Genomic DNA, 21,091 nt, shown 5'->3' with positions numbered 1-21,091 from the left:
TAACAATTTACCTGTTAGTTGGCTAGTTTCGCATCTTAAATTTATTTATTCGTAATTGTTAGGCTTACCTAATTGTAGAGACTAGGTGCCGTCATAACAGTTCACGGAGGGAAAACTTGGATCATGACATATAAATCACACCAACACTATTTACTATTGTTCTAAGGTTCCCCTTCGTATTAATTTTTATCGCTTAACTATAACTAATTAAATATACATTCCATCATTGTGAAGCATACTGCCACTTGTAATAGCTACTTAGTTTAGAGTTTCCCCATATTAGGATTTCATTTAGTTATATTCACAAAATATAGACCTTGCCCTGATATAAAGACCTTGTATTATATACATACATACATACATACATATATATATATATATATATATATATATATATGCAAAAAGAATAAATATACATTCTGATTTTATTTTATCCGACTTGAGTTGTTTGATTAAAAGTAGCTAAAAGCATCGAATGTTTAAAAGCACTTCTAGGTGTCGAAGCTGATTTTATAAATAATCAGCTACGTATTTGAATAGGAGTGTTGAAGTTATAATAAAAAGCTAATATTTCTAGTACATAGAAGAGAAAGAGTTTCGATATGTGTGTTTCATGTCATTTTTAAAAAGCTCGAAGGTATATTAGTTATTTCGCACCAATTCTTACAATATTATTCACATGGCTTATTTTTCAATACAAAATGCTACGTGCAAGTTTTAATTGAGCCCAAGTTTTAAATGAGTACACGTGTGTTCTACGGAGCATATTAAGTTTTCAGCTATTTCTTTGTGCATAAAAAAAACTTTCAAATCCTGGATTACTTCTCCAATTCTCTTTGTCTTCCTCAAATTTCTTCTACCTGCTGGTATGATTTTAATCAATTTTCCCCATGATTTTTTCTATGCATATGATAAATTAAACAATTCTTTTATCTTCAACTTCAATTTTGTAGTTTGTATTTGTTTCTCCTTTTTCTGCTTTTTCAATTAATTTCATCCGACATGCGAATATTTTTGTCGAGATCAATCATGATACTGGTATGGGTATCATGCCTAATTAAAAGGAAGAAAATTTCGGGTATAGTGCTTACTCAAGTTTTATGGGTTCTGTTCATACTTCTTTTTAATCCTCTTCCACTTCAATTTTGTAGTTTTGTATTTGTTTCTCCTTCTTTTGCTCATTCGATTAGTTTCAGCCCACATGGAAATTTCTTGGTTGAGATCAACGGCTTCTCGATCTCAATTCGTTGATGGTATTGATATGGGTATTAAGCCTAATTTAAAAGGAATTTTTTTGGTATAAGTGCTTACTCAAATTTCACAGGTTCTGTTCTTTTTTTTTCTACATCTTTATTTCCTTCCGTGCTTTTTCTAGATTCTCCATACCTTCAAAATTTTGCAATGTCATGGCTGATTTTCCTCATTATTTTTTCCCTTCTTCTAATTTTTGCACTATCTTCTTTTGGGCTCTGTTGATGAAGTTTAATTTTGCAACTTCATGGTTGGTGTGTGTTAAATCGAGCGATAAAATGCATTTTTAAACATGATGCACGCTCAGTTTTGGATTTTATTTGGTTTTTCAGTTGTACGCTTTGAGACTAAACTTCTTATGCTAGATTTGAGAGAGGGGCCATCTAATAAACTTGAATTTAAGAAAAGCGATAGTTTCGACGTGTTGGCTTAAAGTCTTTACAATTGTATTTCAGGATATTTGAGACTTTTCACAATGCTTAATTGAGACACGGCTGTTAAACCTTGGAACATGGCTTTTATCTGAAGATGAATAGCCACATATCAGAACAAGGATGCTCTTTGTTCTGAAACCTTTATGCTCTTTGCTGGTTCGAGTAAAGTTCAGGAAATTCATCAAAATTCTTAATTTCAGGGGTTCTATGGTATTATTCCATCGATCCTATGTCAGTATTCTTGCTTCTTCATTGCTTTATTACTCTTACATGGTTTTTTTAATCTCTTTCTTTTTTCTTTTAGTTGTTTGATTATGTCTGGATACAAGGAAACTCAAACTAGTAGATGCAATCAAACCTTTTCTTTTGCTTTTGTATTTGTGGAATAAAAGGTATGAATCATTAACGCTCATTTTTTTCCTGATTTTTAATGTTTCTAATAGGTTTTCAATATATTTGCCTTGTATTTTGATGATCTAACAAAGTTAATGTCAAGAACCAGATAGAGAACCTGACTCACTTGGATTACACTACATCTAACAGATTCCAACCAAATGTGAACTTGATACAACTTTAGGAGTAGGAACCCAGACAAGGACCTGATACTCTTGTGGGTTCCTCACGGTAGTACAAAGTCAATTGGACACATCTAGAAATGAAGATTCTGCCGCACTGCACTGTTTCCAGCGCCCACTTATTCTCTGATCAACTAAAGTACAATGATTCAAGTTACTCAACTCAAGACAATCTGTGCAGTCTGCACAAGTACCAAATCAGGAACCTGATCCCTTGGTGCTCCCCTGACAGAAGTACAACTCAACTATACATCTGGATCGCAACTGCATAAAGTGACTATCCGCAACTGTAGAAAGAGGAACACAACAGGGACCTGATCCCTCAGAGTTCTCTGACAGAAGTACAAGTCAACTATACAGCTGGAACACAACTGAGTGACTGTCCACAAATGTACAAAGAGAAACACAACAGGGACCTGGTCCCTTAGGGTTCTCTAACAGAAGTACAAAGTCAACTACTGCTTGAAAGCAACTGCAGAAAGTGACTGCTTGCAACAATACAATAGATATAGCAACAGACAGTGAACAGTCAGTTTCCATTGAGATTGGACATCACCATTGTGAATTGATATCACTAAGATAATGTCTTGTGTAGTATAAACCTCATGCAAGGCACAAGATTCTGGTTTAACACTTGCAAATACAAAAACGAAAATTCTTTCAAGTGCTCAAGAACCTCTCTCAAGAACAAAACTCCTTCAACCTCAAGGACCTGATCCAAGATCGAAGACATCTTAAGTCCTTAGGTTGTTGAGTCTTTGTTATGTGTTCTTCATTGTAATTCCTAGTTAGCTTTCTTAGAAGCGTTGTCTTAGGAACAAACCAAAATTCGTAAGCTTTTGAGTTTATGTTGTGACTAGGGATAGTCATAAGCAAAAACCTTTGTAACCGTAGTGTGACAAAGTGGCTTGTGGTGGAAACATCACAAGTTAGTCAAAGCCTTTGTAACCGTAGTGTGACAAAATGGCTTGTATTGAAAATACCACAAATTATTCAAATTCTTTGTAACTAGGATAGTTATAGAGTGGGTTGTGATGAGAGCATCACAAGTTAGTTGAAGCCTTTACAATAGGGTTATTGTAAAGTGGCTTGTAATAGGGAGATTGCAAGTTAGTGAAGTTAAAAGCCTACAGGTGTAGGTCGTGGTTTTTTGATCCCTTGTGTGGGATTTTTCCACGTAAAAATCCTCGGCCTTATTTACATACAGCTTTACTAGCATTTACAGCAGAACCCAACAAAGGACCAGGTACTCTGCTATTTGGTGGGCTCACACAAACTTATCACCTTACCAAATTGATAAATAACCAGATCCCTATATAGTTTGGTTAATTAGTATTTTCAGAGGAAATGCATAGAGAACCCGGTTCTCTATACAGTCTGGTGGACGCACAGTCTCTAACAAGTGGTATCAGAGCAGGTTCTTCCTATTAGGCTAACACCTAGGAAGGATCCTCATGGCTGCTCCACCAACTTTTGAAAAGAGAGAAGCAAAGAAGAAAAAGTACCTGACACTTAAAGCTACTAAAAATGATTCGAGTAAGGAAAACAGTTACATGGCTTACTTAATTAAAAAGTTTCAGAAGATGGTCAGAAAAAATGGAGAAGTGATAAAAAGGGACAGCTCTAACAGATCAAAGAACAATGATCTTTGTTACAAGTGCGGAAAGGCTGGACACTTCATGAAAAATTGTCCTATCTTGAAGGAAGAATTCTCCAAGAACTTCAAGAGAAAAAGTTCGGCTGAATATGACTCAACTTTTGCTTTATTGGCTCGATCAGATGATGATGAAGACAATCACAACAAAGAGGTAATTTTCAGGGATGTTCAGAGAAATCTAAAATCCTATTCTTCAAGAAAACTCATGTCTTTAGCTAATGTATTAATCAATGCATTTCATAGTCTTGTGGAGAATAGGGATTCTTTGACCTTAGAATTAGTAAAATATAAACAAACTAGAGACGACTTAGTGGCTGTAGTTACTGGCCATAAGAAAACCATTGAATTTATTAGAAAAGAAAAGAATGATATTTTGGCAGAAATTACAGACCTAAGGGAAACAATAGTGAAACCCTGGACTAAGTTAAAACCTGAAAAATCTTGAAAAGGAAAGGAGATAGCCAGTGAGGAACACATTAGGCTTGAAAAGGAGTTGAAAGCTACTAGAACTAGGATATGTGGTGAACTCGAGAAAAATAGGTAGCTTCAAGCTGAATTGAAGAGAGTAAATAGGGATCTTGAGAAATCTCTCAAGTGGACCTGCTCCTCAGATGCTATCACTACCATGTACTTCAACAATAGTAGAAACAGGCAGGGAATCGGGTTCCAAAAGGAGAAAACTCCTTACAACCCTCACATCAAGTACGCCACAGTTTTTGATAACTAGCTGTGTACCCACTGTGGGAACAATGGGCACTTCAAAGAAAATTGCCAGGCCAAGGCTCAATATGTTCAGAAAAACAAAGTGTTTGCTGACAAATTGACTGCTAACAGGGGACCAGGTACCGCTCACAAGAAACCATGTTGCATGCATGGACTAGAAAAGCCCTTATCCATCCCTTTCATCATAACAAGGGATCCAAACTAGTTTGAGTTCCTAAATCTAACCCATAATTTAGATGTGCAGGGAACAGTGGGAGGAAGGGGACTGCAATGGATCATGGATAGTAGATGCTCAAAGCATATGACTGGAAATACTATGGATTTTCTCTCACTGAAAGCCCTGCAAGGAAGGGATGTACCCTTTGGAAAATGGAAAGAAGGGGTACATTCTAGGTATGGGGAATAAAACAAGGTAGAAGTTCGTGTCTAAGCTTGTGAGAAGATCTGCTTGAATGCAGTTGATAATGATTCAAAGACATGGCATAAAGGATTGGGGAGGGGGGTACAAGTTTCTCACTTCTGGATATATTTATAAAGAAGGACCTGGTCCATGGTCTATCAAATTCAAAGTTCAAAGAACACGGAGCATGCAATTCCTATGGGAATACTGAGCAGGAGTGAAAAAAAGTGCATGATCAAACCTCTCCTGAACAAAACACCCTATGAGTTGTTCAATGGAAGAAAACCAAAGAAAACTCATCTGAGAACCTTTGGAAGAAAATTCTATGTTCTCAACAACGGGAAGGACCAGCTTGGGAAGTTTGATGCAAAAAGCAATGAAGGAATCCTTCTGGGATAATCCCCTCAAAGCAAAGCCCATAAAGTCTACAACAAAATGTCACACTGTGTGGAAGGAAGTGTTCATGTGCTATTCAACGAGACATCCTCCTCTAAAAAGTAGGAAACAGTGATGATTAAGATAATGAACCACTTTTGGTCCCTAGAAATATCTAGAGTTTCAAATGGGAAGGCTGATTTGATGATTAAGATGAAGGAGACAGGTGAGAGACAATGCAACATCCTGTTCTACTTTTCAAGAGGAACATGGTACTTCCATCATTACCCCTAAAGCAGAAGAAAGAGTTGGAGATGCAGTGCAATGCACTCCCAAGTAACAGAACAAAGAGTGCAGGGAAATCCATTTAACTTACCTAGGTTCTCTACAAATCAAACTTCAGTCCCAAATTAGAAAAACAAAAGCTCCCATTCACTTGATAATATAACCACCCCCTTGATTCTGGAGTTCAAACAAGATCAAAAACCAAAAATTCCCTAGCCTTCTCAGCATTTCTATCCCAAATAGAACCAAAAAAAAATCAAGGAAGCCTTGTAGGATGCAGACTGGATTACTGAAATGCAAGAGGAATTGCATCTACTTGAAAGAAACAAGTTATGGCACCTGGTACCTAGACCCTCAGACAGAACCATCATAGGGACCAGGTGGGTATTCAGGAATGAGCTGGATGAACATAGAAATGCTACAAGGAACAAAGCAAGGCTTGCTGTCCAAGGATTCAATCAAGAGGAAGGGATCGATAGACTTTTGGCCAAGTAGCTCGGATGGAAGCCATTAGGATCCACATTGCCTTTTCTTCACATATGGAATTTACCTTATTCTAAAAAAATGTGAAGAGTGACTTCCTGAATGGTTTTCTCAAAGAAGAAGTCTATATCAAGCTACCTCCAGGCTTTTGAACGTCATGTATATCCTGGACATGTATTCAAATTGGATAAGGCGCTGTACGGATTGAAGCATTCCCCTTGAGCATGGTATGAGAGACTATCCAGTTTCTCATGGAAAATGGCTTCACAAGAGGAAAGATTGACAATACATTGTCTTTGAAGAAACAGGGAAGGAACTCATTGATCAGATTTATGTGGATGACATCATATTTGGAGCTACAACTAACTCATTATGTGAAGAATTTGCTAAACTCAAGGGAAGTGAGTTTGAAATGAGCATGATGGGGGAACTGAATATCTTCCTAGGTCTTCAAGTGAAGCAGTCCATAAAGGGAATATGTATTAGTTAGCAGAAATACATCAAAGAACTCTTGAAAAGGTGTAATATGGAAGCATAGGAATCATTGGATATATACTCTACCTTACTGCCAGCAGACCAGACATTGTATTTAGTATGAGATTATGTGCAAGGTTCCAATCAAATTCTAAGGAATCTCATCTGAAGGCTGCTAACAGAATTCTGATATTTTAAGGGCACACAGAACCTGGTTCTGTCCTATCCTTCAGCTGAAGCAGAATATGTTGCAGTTGCCTCGTGATGTGCTCATTCAATGTGGATCAAGCAACAATTGGAAGATTTTGTTGCACAAAAGATCAACAGATATCTTCACCAAAGCTCTAAGCATGGAACACTTTGAGAAACATGATGGCGCTGGGATTACTTAAACCTAATTGAGAACCTGGTTCTGCTGACATGGCTATGATGGTCACACTAAGGTAAAATTGGCTAAAGTGTTTTCTAACTAGGCCTAACTCACATCTATACCGTTGCAAGTAAACACACATGATGATCATAGAAGCTAAAGGTACAGTGTTGAACTTCGGATGAGAGCTGCAAAAACCCTTTTACAAAAATAGGTCAGGAACCTGGTTCCTGCACCACATATTAGTAGTAATGTGTTTTTTGCATGCTTGTTCAAAAAAAAGGATAGCAAATTAATTCAACTGCCACATCATCCGACTTTTCACACCAACAGTTCTAAACCATTGTCTCCCTTTGCATCTTTTTAATTTTCCTTCAGAACTCTCTACCACTTCTCTCGCCATGGCCAACGAATAATCGTCTTTTTCTCTTGCCATCAACATTACTCCTACATATCCTCATCCCTTAATACCATCACCAGAAACCTATTTCTTCACTATCACTGATACTACTGTACCCAACAGGTTGCCTCCTCATCTCTAGGCACCTCTACTCATCCATCAAACCATGTCTCACTTCCATATGTTGCAAAACCTACTTCTCTTCTGTTCCTAAATCTCAGGGGGAAGAAACTCCATTCTTAGGGAATGAAAGGACTCTGGTGCTTTTTGAGTCTCCGGTTCAGGACACCGTCACAAAAGAACCTGTTGAAGAACCTGATTCTCTTTTAGCTGAAACAAACCAGGTGGTTGTGGAAGAAAGAAGCTTTTGATTCTGCCTTGCAGAGGAGTAAGCAGAGTATTAAAAAAAGAAGAAGAGGTTGATGAAATAGGGGGAAGTTGTGGCTGATAAACACTTTCCAGTGGTTGTGGCTGATAAAGATAATGTGGAGGAACCTAGTTCCTTAGTGAAAAGATCTACAAAAGGTTGTGGCTGAGAAGGATTTGTTTGAGGGTGACATTGTGGCTGTTGCAAGAAGGAATGGGAAGTTTATTGAAATATCTAGAAAATAAAAGTGGGAAATTGTGGGAGAACCTGGTTCAATGAAGACCTTTCTAAGTGACAGTAGCCTTGGACAGGAGATTTAACTCAGAAAAAGTCTTGTGGGGTCGCACACTTGCTCGACAAATCTAGGAGATGGAAAGTATGAGACAAGTTCTGGACTTAGGCAACTAATGGAGAACCTGAGGGAGAAATTGCTTGACTAACAGTTGTTTGCAACTACCCGCATGGACATAGCTCTCAAAACCATTGCTGCCTCCTCTTCCAAGCCTCCCTCTTATAGTGCCCCCTAGGATCCTCTCAGTGGACAGTTATCTTTTGCTCTGATGATTTTATGGTTGTTGTTTTTCTTTTTGTTTGTCTTTTTGTGATGGCATGTTGCATTTCATCGTTGTTGCTCCTGTTGAAACAGACACATTTCTTATCAATAAAATAGCTCTTCTTTTTCTTGTACAATGCTTGTTTTCCCTTTTGCTTCTCTTTTCTATCATGATTGTGTGCACATATGTGGCATGAGTTAGCTTTATTGGACTTCTTTATGTCTCTTTGTCTGACTGTGTCTTTTTGTTGATGCCAAAATGGGGAAAAATAGAGTCAGGGGGAACATATGACATATGTCGGGGGGAAGAATAGAGTCAAGGGGAACATATGCAGTAGCATGTACCTTATCCAGTTAAATCAAATAGTCATCAATGTTAAAAGTTTGTCATCATCAAAAAGGGGAAAATTGATGGGCTTAAGGTCTTTTAATCTATGTTTTGATGATCTATCAAACTTTTTGTCTGGAACCAGATAAAAGACCAAGAATGATAGTAAAAAGTCAGGGGAACATATGGGGAAACATGTGTAAGTAAGGGCATAAAGTCAGGGGGAACTTGTCGTCTCCTGTTATTCAATCTAATTCTCTGAACTCAAACGCCTCATTTTCAATGCTAAGTTTGTCATCATCAAAAAGGGAAAATTGATTGGTTTTCAATATCTTTGCCTTGTGTTTTGATGATCTAACAAATTTAATGTCAAGAAATAGATAGGGAGCCTGACTCACTTGGATTACACTGCATCTAACGAATTCCAGCCAAATATGAACTTGCTATAGCTTCAGGAGGTAGGAACCCAGACAAGGACCTGATACTCTTGTGGGTTCCTCATGGCAGTACAAAGTCAATTGGACACAGCGGGTTCCTCACGGCAGTACAAAGTCAATTGGATACAACTGGAAACGATGATTCTGCCGCACTGCACTGTTTCCAGCGCCCACTTATTCTCTGATCAACTAAAGTACAATGATTCAAGTTACTCAAATCAAGACAATCTGTGCAGTGTGCACAAGTACCAGATCAGGAACTTGATCCCTTGGTGCTCCCCTAACAGAAGTACAAGTCAACTATACAGCTGGATCGCAACTGCAGAAAGTGACTGTCCGCAACTGTACAAAGAGGAACACAACAGGGACCTGATCCCTTAGGGTTCTCTGATAGAAGTACAAGTCAACTATACAGCTAGAACACAACTGAGTGACTGTCCATAACTGTACAAAGAGGAACACAACAGGGACCTGGTCCCTTAGGGTTCTCTAACAGAAGTACAAAGTCAACTACTGCTGGAAATCAACTGCAGAAAGTGACTGCTTGCAACAATACAATAGATATAGCAACAGACAGTGAACAGTCAGTTTCCATTGAGATTGGACATCACCATTGTGAATTGATATCACTAAGATAATGTCTTGTGTAGTATAAACCTCACGCAAGGCACAAGATTCTGGTTTAACACTTGCAAATACAAAAACGAAAATTCTTTCAAGTGCTCAAGAACCTCTCTCAAGAACAAAACTCCTTCAACCTCAAGGACCTGATCCAAGATCGAAGACATCTTAAGTCCTTAGGTTGTTGAGTCTTTGTTATGTGTTCTTCATTGTAATTCCTAGTTAGCTTTCTTAGAAGCGTTGTCTTAGGAACAAACCAAAATTCGTAAGCTTTTGAGTTTATGTTGTGACTAGGGATAGTCATAAGCAAAAACCTTTGTAACCGTAGTGTGACAAAGTGGCTTGTGGTGGAAACATCACAAGTTAGTCAAAGCCTTTGTAACCGTAGTGTGACAAAGTGGCTTGTGGTGGAAATACCACAAGTTTGTCAAATTCTTTGTACCTAGGATAATTATAGAGTGGCTTGTGATGAGAGCATCACAAGTTAGTTGAAGTCTTTGCAATAGAATTATTGTAAAGTGACTTGTAATAGGGAGATTGCAAGTTAGTGAAGTTAAAAGCCTACAGGTGTAGGTCGTGGTTTTTTGATCTCTTGTGTGAGATTTTTCCACTTAAAAATCATCGGCCTTATTTACATACAACTTTACTAGCATTCACAGCAGAACCCCACAAAGGACCAGGTACTCTGCTATTTGGTGGGTTCAGACAAACTTATCACTGTACAAAACTGATAAAGGACCAGATCCCTATACAGTTTGGTTCATCAGTATTTTCAGAGGAAATACATAGAGAACCCGGTTCTCTATACAGTCTGGTGGACGCACAGTCTCTAACAGTTTCCTTATCATAGTAGCTGAATCGAAAGTGACAATGAAAATAAGAAGAGAAATAAGATTTGGGTCAGATTGATGTTATCACTTTCTGTATGTTTTTTGTATTCAATTTCAATTTGTGTCACTATTTCGGCATCCGATTTATGTAATTTATGGTTTTTTAATTCTATTATTGCCTCTTTTTGTTAATCTTTTCCTTCTCTGTCATCTTTAATTTTGTGGAAAGCTGGATGGAATACGAGCTTGTTGGAAGCTATTAGCATATGCCGATCTGAGAACTTTAGAAACGTATTTGTTGCCTGAGGTGATAAAAACATTTTATTTGACCTTCAACAATATTGAAAAAAAAAAAATCTCCAAAAGTGAATTATAGTAATAGAAATAGGATTTGATAGTATTTATATCCGATGGTAGCACACACACATTCTCCAGCTTTGAGGCTCATTAAGTTCACTTTGTTTGCTTTCATCCTGACAGTTGAAAGGCGTACTCTTTTTTTTTTTTTTTTTTTATTTTTTATCTTCTTAAAGTTTATCTACGCTCTTGAATCTTGATGTTCTGGGAAGTACCAAAATAAGAATAAACAAAAGAATATTTTTTGTTGCTGACATAATATAAATTGGTGGTGGATGTCTTGCTGATTTGGTTGACTGTGATGTTAGTTAATCTGTACGTTAACCATCCTATTTAGATTAAAAAAATGTTCTTCTTCATTCTGAAGTAAATAGATTTAATAAGTTGGATATGGTTTATGGAAGGAACTGTATATTGTTGTAATTTCTTTTGTTTGCAGGTCAACCATAACCAGATGCAGAAGATGAGACACTACTCCCAAAAGTGAAGGTGGGAAGTAAATCTATCAGAGAAAGAGAACATATAAAGGAACTCAGAAAGAAGTGATGTCATGCTGCAGGTTTAAACTGCTTCTCTTCTTGTAGTTAGAGATACTACTACTACTTCCAACAACATCCAGATATATTTAAAAAGTATTATTAGGCAGAGTCGAGTCATATAATTTCTGTATCGATTTGATTTTTTTTCCTAAGTGTTGCTTCATTTTAGATAAACAGGCAGCATATAAAAGGATTTACGAGGTCATACATTCCCCATGGATCCAATTTAAACCATCTTGGATATGATATCTGTCAAGATGTCCTAGCATTTGCAGAGGCTGGAATTTGAGGCTTGCGCTAAGTGATGATACATTTGACAAATGTATTTGCTGGTGGTGTGGATCATCTGTACAGGGTAGAGTGGCTTTTATGAGAAATCACGCCGAATGGCATAACTGATTCCGCTGGAAAACCGCTCAAAGAAAGCACTGGTGGTTGAATGCGGATGACCCTTTCAGTACCTGGTTGTGCATATGTCGTAGTGAAGCTTTATAAGCTCATCCCCAAAGATAGAACTTATTCCTGTGCACCAAGTAAGTTTCACCATTACTTGAGTCTTACTTATTTAAATTTTCTGGTGATGCTCGACACACATTGACATTGTAGTTATGCATTCATTTAGTCATTAATTCAATTCGAGTTATGAAAAGATATGTCAGAAAGATTGGACGGTAACACATGGTGCTATGTGTAAGCTGCTCATTATTTGATTCTTATTCAATTTGTTTTTGGTGCAGCAAGCATGTACTACAACTTTAACTCAGTGTCTGACGTTCTTGAGATAATGCAGGTATGTGAAATTTTTGTGCTCGTACTTTTTTCTTCCTAGCATTAGAGAGAAAATGAATAACATAGTTGATATACTACACGCAGATGAATATTGTATCTTATCGTGCATATTCCCATTTTCTTATCCAAATCTAATAAATACAACAGTTTCAAACCCACTTTCACAATTGCATGTAGTTGTTGCACATTTTAGTTTAGTTTAGTTTAGTTCATACCGCAACAATGTTGATATCATGAATCAGAATAACGTTTTTGTGATAACGAGAGTCGGAATAGTGTCCGTAGCAGCTGCTTCTCTAAATATCTTACTGTCACAATCCTAAAATCGACCCGATCGTGATGGCGCATATCATAAAACTAGGTCAGCCGACACAATTCCCAAATTAACCATTAATCAATAAGAATCATTTTTTAAGGCTTTAATTAAACAAATATTTTATATTATAAGCCTAAATAAACAGTGCGGAAATAATCTACAAGCCCGACATCGGGGTGTCACAAGTCACGAGCATCTACTAAGGTCTAAATACCACGAAAAGTCTGAAAGTGTACTAAATACAGTCTAATGAAAACAAGAGGGAGAAAAGCTGTGTTGCGAACGCCGAACAACTACCTTGCTAAACTCTGATGACTCTGCCTCTGACCCGCTACCGGGTTCAGAAATACCTGAATATGCACACAAGGTGCAGGGTGTAATGTGAGTACTCTAACTGAGTAAGTAATAAAGGTAAATGAAAGCTGAGCAGTAAGAAAATACGTAAACCACGTCACAACGCTACAACAAAGGCAAGATATTTCCAACACAGTACAGAAATCATTTGTGAGCACGTGATTTTTAACCTATGAGAACTACTTCCAAAAATTCAAAATAAAATGGTTTTGTGTTGTTTGTGATTTATTTGTATTTTGTCTGTGCATGTTTATTTCTACTCTAATTAAGAAAAATACAAAAATATGTGTTGCATGTGCATTTAGGATTTAATTTTACAATTTAGGAAATAATTAAACAAACAAGTTTGTTTTACAAAATGGAAAAATCACAAAAAAATATGTACTTTGCATTCTTATATTTAATGTCCGAATTATGTGATTTTATCTTTATTTGATGTTTAATTTCGTGTGATAGCTATTATTAAGAGTTAATGTTTTAGTTAATTGTCAATTTTATAATTTAATTAGGATTTTTAGTTGAAAAGGAATTAAAAGAAAATGAAAGAAAAAGAAGAAAAGAGTGAAAATTGGGCCAATTTCAGTGCAAAAAACAAATCAGGCCCAAATCACCCATGAACCAGGTCCAGTTTGGCCTGGCCAGAAACGTCTTAAAACAACGTCGTTTGGTCACTCTTAATCAAGGCCGTTGGATTAAATCGATCCAACGGCTGAGATTCAATCTCTCTTACCCATTCCCTGGCCCGACCCATTCCCTGGTTCAAACCGCCCCAGTACTACTCAAAACGACGCCGTGCCTATTAAGTGAATTGATCCAGGCCGCTGATCGTGCTTGATCCAACGGCCAGGATTAAAACACCCCCTCCGTATATAACCCTAATCCCTTACCCCACGCCCCAAAGCCATACCCCCCCTCACCTCTTCGTCTCTGAGCTTCAGAGACCAAACAAATCCCCCGCCTCTTGCCACCGTGCACCGCCCACCGAAAATCGCCTCACAGCGGTTCCGGTGGTCCAAACGACCCCATCTTTTCACCACTGATACCCCTCGACCTCCCCATTCCGAATCCCTAACTCTTATCTCTCGAATCCCAGCCATGTGCTTCGAATATTAGATCGAAAATCAGGCCGGAACCCTATCTCGTCCAATAGCCTCCAATTTCACACCACAACTTCCCCAAGACTTCCTCGTTATAGTCCCACGCTCAGTTTTCTTCGAATCACCCCCGAGCTCCTCGAATCTTAGATCGAAGGAATCGACCTAAACCCTAATCCGTTCAAATACCACCAAACTCACACCCTGCCACCCCCTGACCTCCCTCGTTCCCAAACCACCCTTAGTTTGCGTCGAATCACCACAGAAAGTCTCGAATCAAAAGTCTTAGAGTGGTGATCTGAAGCTAGTTCAGAGACTGAGGTCAAAATGGACCTTAGTTGAATGTGTTCTCATTCAGGAACACTCGACTAGGGTCCTCTTGTCCCCAAGTCCAAAAGGCATCGGAGGTTCGAACCCAGGCCCCGTTTAATTGGTAGGTTTTCGTTTTATCTTCTTTCTTTGTTCATTAAATTCATCCTTTACTCCTTTCTTATTTTTTTTGTCTAAATTCGAATGTTTTGTGCTTACTCTGTATTTTGTTTCTTCTTTGTTTTCCTGAATGATTCGAATCAGTCAGTATTAGTAAGTTTTGTATAAACTGTAGCTATTCCCGTAATTGCTCGCTATTACTGTTAGTTCAAAGTATGTCATCTGTGATCGCCCCTCACTTTGTATATGAATTCAGTGTTTTCATTCAATGTATTTACAATGTTGTTCTTATTTAGGTTTAACATGGAATTATGTTTAGTTTATTCCCTAAATCATTGTTCTTATGTTGATGCCATTTGATCTGATTTAAATTCTAGTTTGAACGGTCATTTGAATTTGAATTGAATTGGTTATAGCTGAAAGATGTAGTATAGATTAAAGGGTTTAAGGTAGGGCGTTAAATCACAGGATTTTTCAGGGGTATTTTAGGGTTTTAAAAGGCTTGAAATGTTTAGTGTTAGTGGTCTGACCGTAAGGGTACTTAATTGACCATTAAACTAATACTTTGTCTAGTAGTAGTGGCTTGGGAAACATAATAGCATGGGGGATTAATTGAATATTATAAGCTGCCCATGCCTTTGGACACAAGACACTGGATAATGGGCTGTAAGAGAATATCATGGACAAAGATGGTGGTGGTATTAGTTTAAGTGCTTTTAAGAGTTGGGGGGGGGGTCTGTTTTGGTGATAAATAGGGTCACTCAAAACCAGAAAAGGGCTGGTTTTTTAGACCAGATAATCAGCTCTCTTGAGGTTTTTTTTGGGGGACAGAGATAGGGGGCTGGTTTTGGGGAGCAAAAAATCAGTTTCTCTTTGGATTTTATTTTAGTCTGGGCTTGGATCTCTTTGGGTCTGGTTTGGCTCTTCTTTTAGGCAGACTTTAGAAGAGAAAGTAATCTGAAAAGGGAGGGAAAGGAGTTCAAAGTTTAAATAGGTTTTGAGATGGTTTAAGATGAGTTTGGGTGTAGTGTTGCAGTAGTGTGTTTTTTCTGATTTCCTTTCTGAGGTCGTTTGAGCTGTTGAAGTTTGAGTTTCTGGTTTTAACTGGTTTCAAATCCACTTGGGTCTGCTGCATATGCCACTAGCTGTTGGTTCTGCTGTTTTGTATTGCTACTGGTGCTGCTGATCCTCTTCTTCCTCTTCTTGTATTGTCAATACCAGGTACACTTCGAGACTTTGATGTAGCACCTCGTATCGAATGTGAAATAGAAATGAAGCAAGTTTCCTGCTGCGGAATTATAGTGAAAAACTTCTGTTGCATATATGGATAATTAGTTTATGATGCGTGTATTTGTCCACTGTAGTTAAGTATTCTAAACTCCAATGGACTGTGATGGACGGTTTGTTTTAATTCGTGGACTGTGTTGGACTGTTATAATAGATTCTAGAATTTAGAACATCAATCTGATTTAATTAAACTAATTAGATGTGTATTCCTGGAAGCATAAGAGTTCTATAGCTAACAATCTGATTTAACTTGTGTTGATTAATGGAATCTCAGTTTTCTTTCATATATATTCCTCTAAATTGTTTTTTTCTAGGATATATTTGATTTTGAAATTAGTATGACGGCCACTTTAAGTTTGATGGCCCGGACTTCATTGTTATAGTATAAGCGTTGGTAATTCTGGATTAATAGTTCATAGCAGTAGTTAATCGAATTGAACATGCCTTATTAATAAGACTGCTTTGAATCTGCTCGTAGATGTTAGTAGAATCAAATAATTGAGCCGTTTAGTCCAAAAACGCGATCCCTCATTAGGAATCACCACTAGTTAAACAGGTGGAGTAAGCTGAATTTTAATATGAGATTCAAATGGTCAATTGTTCCTTAGTTTGAGTAGATAAACGTGATTCTCCCTTCTCATAATTTGTTGATTGCACATTAAATAACTTGATGTTGTTCCAGTGATTCTACGTTCAACTAGAATTGATGTTGAGGTCAATGGTCCACTTTAGACATTTTGGGCTTCGGTACTGTCGCAAACGGCCCAGGTCTAGCTCTGATTGCATGCTCATTTGGACCTGGGCCCAGATCTATAGTTGGTTTGCTCTATGTACACACTTAGATAAGGGTCTATTTATATGGACTGCATTGAGAACCTAAGGCGAATAAAATTTGATTTCGTATGAGTTTAATAGACCCATGTTTTCTAATTCTTAAATAATGCAAAATTAATTAGGATCTTCTTCTTTGTTCTAGAGGCAAATAAAAATAGAAAATTATAGATTGCTTTAGGATTGGGCCTTTAAATAAAAATGACAAGATGAGCCTCGCCAAATAAAGCACTGAGATTGCGGGGCCCTCGATAATTGTATATATTAAAATACTTAGATTTCGGGACAGATCGTTTAGCGAGTTTCACGGCCATTTCCTAAAATAACAACGCGTTAGTCTCTTTAGGCGCGTACTTTAAATAATATTAGCTTCTTAAACGCGGGTGCACATTTATGTGACCCAAGTCCAAATCCCAATGGAGTCGAAATGTGTCGCTAATCACGGGTACATGGATTGTGACGTGGTTCGAGATGCATTTCCACGACGTTGCAAATTCTTTTTTTTTTAAAAAAATGAACGAGACGAGCCTCGACAAACAGAAATACACAAGCTGCGGGGCCCTCTATACGTGTTGGTAAAATTACTTAGACTTCGGGATGGGCCGTTTAGCAAAGTTTCACGGCCTTACCCAAAATAATGATACGCTAGTCGCTTTAGGCGCGCCTTTAATAATTTACTTTCTTAAACTCGGGTGCACATTTATGTGACCCAAATCCAAATCTCAACGGAGTCGAAATGTGTCGATAACCATGAGTACATTGGTGTGACGTGGTTCGAGATACGTTTTCACAACGTTGCAATTATCTGTTAAAATAATAATGATAATAATAAAAGCGGTACACAGTTAAAATTTGCACATAGGTTCAACATGTATTAAAATCAGATAAATAAGCCGAATATGACAGTTGAGCAATCGTGCTAGAACCACGGAACTCGGGAATGCCTAACACCTTCTCCCGGGTTAACAGAATTCCTTACTTGGATTTCTGGTTCGCGGACTGTAATACAGAGTCAATCTTTTCCTTAATTCGGGATTCAACCGGTGACTTGGGACACCATAAATCTCCTAAGTGGCGACTCTGAAATAAATAAAATAAATCCCGTTTCGATTGTCCTTTAATTGGAAAAACTCCCTCTGCGCCCCTACGGGCGCGGGTGAAAAAGGAGGTGTGATAGGTCTAGCGACTCTGCTGGGGAGTGGAAGGTCCTCGCCTTCTGGTTCAGGGTTCGAGAATTTGAGCTTGGAATAATTGTTATAATTGGCTTTGTTTATTATCTGATTTTTACATGTTTGGGCCTAATGTGCTAAATTCTGCTTTTACCGCTTTGATATTATCTGAACTGTATATAAACTGTGTCGAAACCCTTCTCTTCTTACCTTCGGGGATGTGCTTGCTGGTCGAGACTCCCTATTATGTTAGTGTCATACCTTGGAATAAGAAAGAGGCCGGACAAGTTACAAAGTCGGACGATCCCGTGGGTCCCCGGTACGTAGCCCCCTCCTCGACTCGAGTTGTCCGCTCGGGTACACAGTCTAGAACAAATACCCAGGTTACGAACCTAGAATAACTTAGCTTCATGTCGGATCCCTAGTAGGAACGTTTGTTTGCATCGTGTACATTTGATTTTGGAGGCTCAACACAGGGGTTGAGTCTGTCTAGGACAGGTTTACCAAAACGACAAAAGACCATCCTGATGCATCCAACTTGCTACCCGTGCATTTGTTTGCTTCGGACTTGCATACTGACCGGCTTTTGAATACTTTGAGTAAAGAGAGATAGAGGTAGTTAATCGCCTGTTCTAAAAAAATCAATGTCCAAATAGCGTCGAAACTCTGTTGAATTTTTGAGAAAATGAAAAAAAGAAAGAGGGTTTTGTTTATGAAAAATGGTTTTATTTGCCATTGGAAAGAGTCTTGTTTTCAAAAGAAGTTTGTTTTATCTACTCGAACTACGCCGGTTTGATTCTCACAGGGTGCGGGATACGTAGGCAACCCTCATCGGGTCCAACCTCCCCTTTTACAAAAATAGCCAAAAATGTCAAATTTTAATTGTCAACATAAATAAGTCGGGTGATGCCATTTTTGGCAAGAATAGCCGAATGTTCCCGAAAGGGACGCCGGAAGGCTGACTTTGCATAAACGGCCACTTTTAGTCATTTTTGGAATTTTGACCGGTTGACTCACCCAGCTTTAAAAGCTTCATTCTCGAAGTGCTGAAAAGCCGTGTGCGGAGCCGGATCTTTCTTTTAATCTGTGAAAAATTAAAAAATAGCCAATTGGTTGAGTCAAAATTTTTTTATTTTTTGCTCAAATCACCTTAATAAATGTGCAGGGTGAGCACGATGCAAAATGAACCTTTTTCAATAATGACTAAAATCCCTTTCAAGTTGCGACTATGGTGGGATGATTTAGGTGGTGAAGGGCAAGATGAGGTCAAGAAATATCTAAAAGGTCTTACGGGTTTACTAGAAATCCAACCTCGGGGGGATATCATAAGAGCTTTGGTCACCTGCTGGGACCCGACACACAATGTCTTCCACTTCTCCGATTTTGAACTCACTCCGACTTTGGAGGAAATAGCCGGGTACATCGGAAATGCTGAAGTTCCGTTGAGGCAAAAATACTTGGTTGCTCCAAGAGCTTTCACTGTGCATCGGTTTTTAGATTCATTAAAGATACCCAAGACAGTCCATAACCCAGATTTGGCCGTAGGGTTTTGTAATCCGCGCTTCATATACGACAGATACGGTCATGTCGGAGGATTCAACAACCCGGGTAACAAGTTATGCAGCAAAAGTAACCGTCAGAAATGGGACGAGCATAGACGAGTGGCTTTTATGATAACCTTTTTGGGCCTTTTGGTATTTCCAAGGAAAGACGGAAACATTGATCTGAAAATAGTCGGGATCGTCAGTACCTTGCTCATTCAAGATGAAAGCACTCTTGCGCCTATAATACTATCTGATATTTTCCAAGCTCTCACAGCCTGCAAAGCCAGAGGGAACTTTTTCGAGGGGTGTAACTTGTTGCTACAAATATGGATGACTGAGCATCTCTGCCATCGTTCCCAGCTCTTGAGTTATGGCTCCTCGAAGAAAATTTGCATAGAAGAGTTCTACACAAGAATCAAGGGGGTCAGTCTACCCGAGGGAGTTACGGCATGGACATCATTCTTTCGGACCCTCACTGCCATCCAAATACAATGGACACTAGGATGGTTGCCCGTTGACGAGGTCATCCATATGCCGGCAGCTAGGACCCACTTTCTATTGATAGGGCTCAAGAGAATTCAGCCTTATGCGCTATATCGGGTTTTGAGACAACTCGGGAGATGTCAAACAGTACCGCAGGAGGAAGATCTTAGTGCTCAAGTAATTGAGATTAGCCCTGACGGACAGTTCCCTGAAGCAAGAGTCCGTAAGATCTGGAGTGAATGCCAATATTTAAAAGCAGATACTTGCGTGCAGGATCAGGCCAAAGGCGAAGTGGTGCCAGGATACCTTGCTTGGTACAGGAGAGAACTTGAGCACGAAAGGCCGGCTAAAAGACCCCATCTCCATGAATTCGTCAAGGCATCGCAAGAACAATGGGATTGGTTGGCTAAAGAGCACGAGTACAGGGTTAAAATAGGCAAGTTGGAGAAGCAAGTTTTAGATTTGAAATTTGAGAGAGATTTGCATATCGCTGCAGATGATGGAGAAAAGAGAAAACTAGCTCAGGAAAGCGAGGTCCTCAAAGCTCAAATCCGGGAAATGAAAATAGCTGCCAGAAACTCGAAGAGAAGCCGAGCTGATGAAAAGCTCATAAACGGTCTGAAGAAGAAAGTCCTCGAGTATCAAGAAGACCTGGAAAAATCTAAAGCTAGTCTAGCGAGAATCCAGGTGAAATGCATAAAGAAGGCAGAAGAGCGAGCATGGTCTATGCAACAAATGAAGAGGGACTACGAAAGGAACATCGCTATATTGAGAGAAACAATATCCACTCTCGAAGAGCGGATCTTCAGACAAGCCCGAGATGCCAGAGCAGATAGGAAGCGCTACTATGATCTAATGGCCCAAACGGAGAAACAGATGAATGAGTTTCAGGATCAACTCGCTGACAACACTCAAGTACTGGGAACAAAGAATTAACAAATAGAGCAACTGTTCATGGAAAAGGGATAAAATCAGGGGTAGAATTGAGGAGATTGGGCATTACGTCACCATGAGGTGCCTAGCATGTGAGGAAATACCCCGTGATACCCTTTTTGCCTCAGTCATGGGTTACGTCCACCGAATCATGGAAGAATTGAAAAGCTAGCAAAGGGGCCTTGCACCAAAGCCTGCGGAAAGGCCGAACGATGCCCCGTGGGCACCAAAATTCAAAGCATTAATGTACTCCTAGTTCAAATCTGTATTTTTCTATTTTCAAAAGTCTGTTGTCTGTCTGTGTGTTTCCTTTTGGCATCAAATTATGATTAGTACTTCGTAGTCCGTATTTTGTTTTCCTTTTCCAAATGGGTAGTTTGTAATAGAAGTTTTAGTAATGAAA

At 38.7% G+C, this 21,091-nt stretch overlaps 1 long non-coding RNA gene across 3 annotated transcripts; it reads left to right on the top strand.

The window, feature by feature from the left end:
* The first annotated feature begins 812 nt into the window (after positions 1–812).
* Positions 813–15,894, top strand: LOC104243602 (uncharacterized). Of its 3 annotated transcripts, XR_715239.2 has the most exons (7): positions 813–866; positions 1,707–1,895; positions 1,990–2,077; positions 11,360–11,479; positions 11,629–11,992; positions 12,197–12,249; positions 15,663–15,894. It is a non-coding gene; the product is annotated as an uncharacterized lncRNA (long non-coding RNA). The 3 variants fall into 3 exon arrangements; XR_011407397.1 differs by lacking the exon at positions 813–866 and having other exon boundaries at positions 1,649–1,895; positions 11,637–11,992; XR_011407396.1 differs by lacking the exon at positions 813–866 and having other exon boundaries at positions 1,649–1,895.
* Positions 15,895–21,091: the final 5,197 nt, after the last annotated feature.

The sequence above is a fragment of the Nicotiana sylvestris genome, chromosome 5, assembly GCF_000393655.2.
Source record: "Nicotiana sylvestris chromosome 5, ASM39365v2, whole genome shotgun sequence".
Classification (NCBI taxonomy): Eukaryota; Viridiplantae; Streptophyta; class Magnoliopsida; order Solanales; family Solanaceae; genus Nicotiana; species Nicotiana sylvestris.
This window is presented reverse-complemented; position numbering and strand designations above follow the sequence as displayed.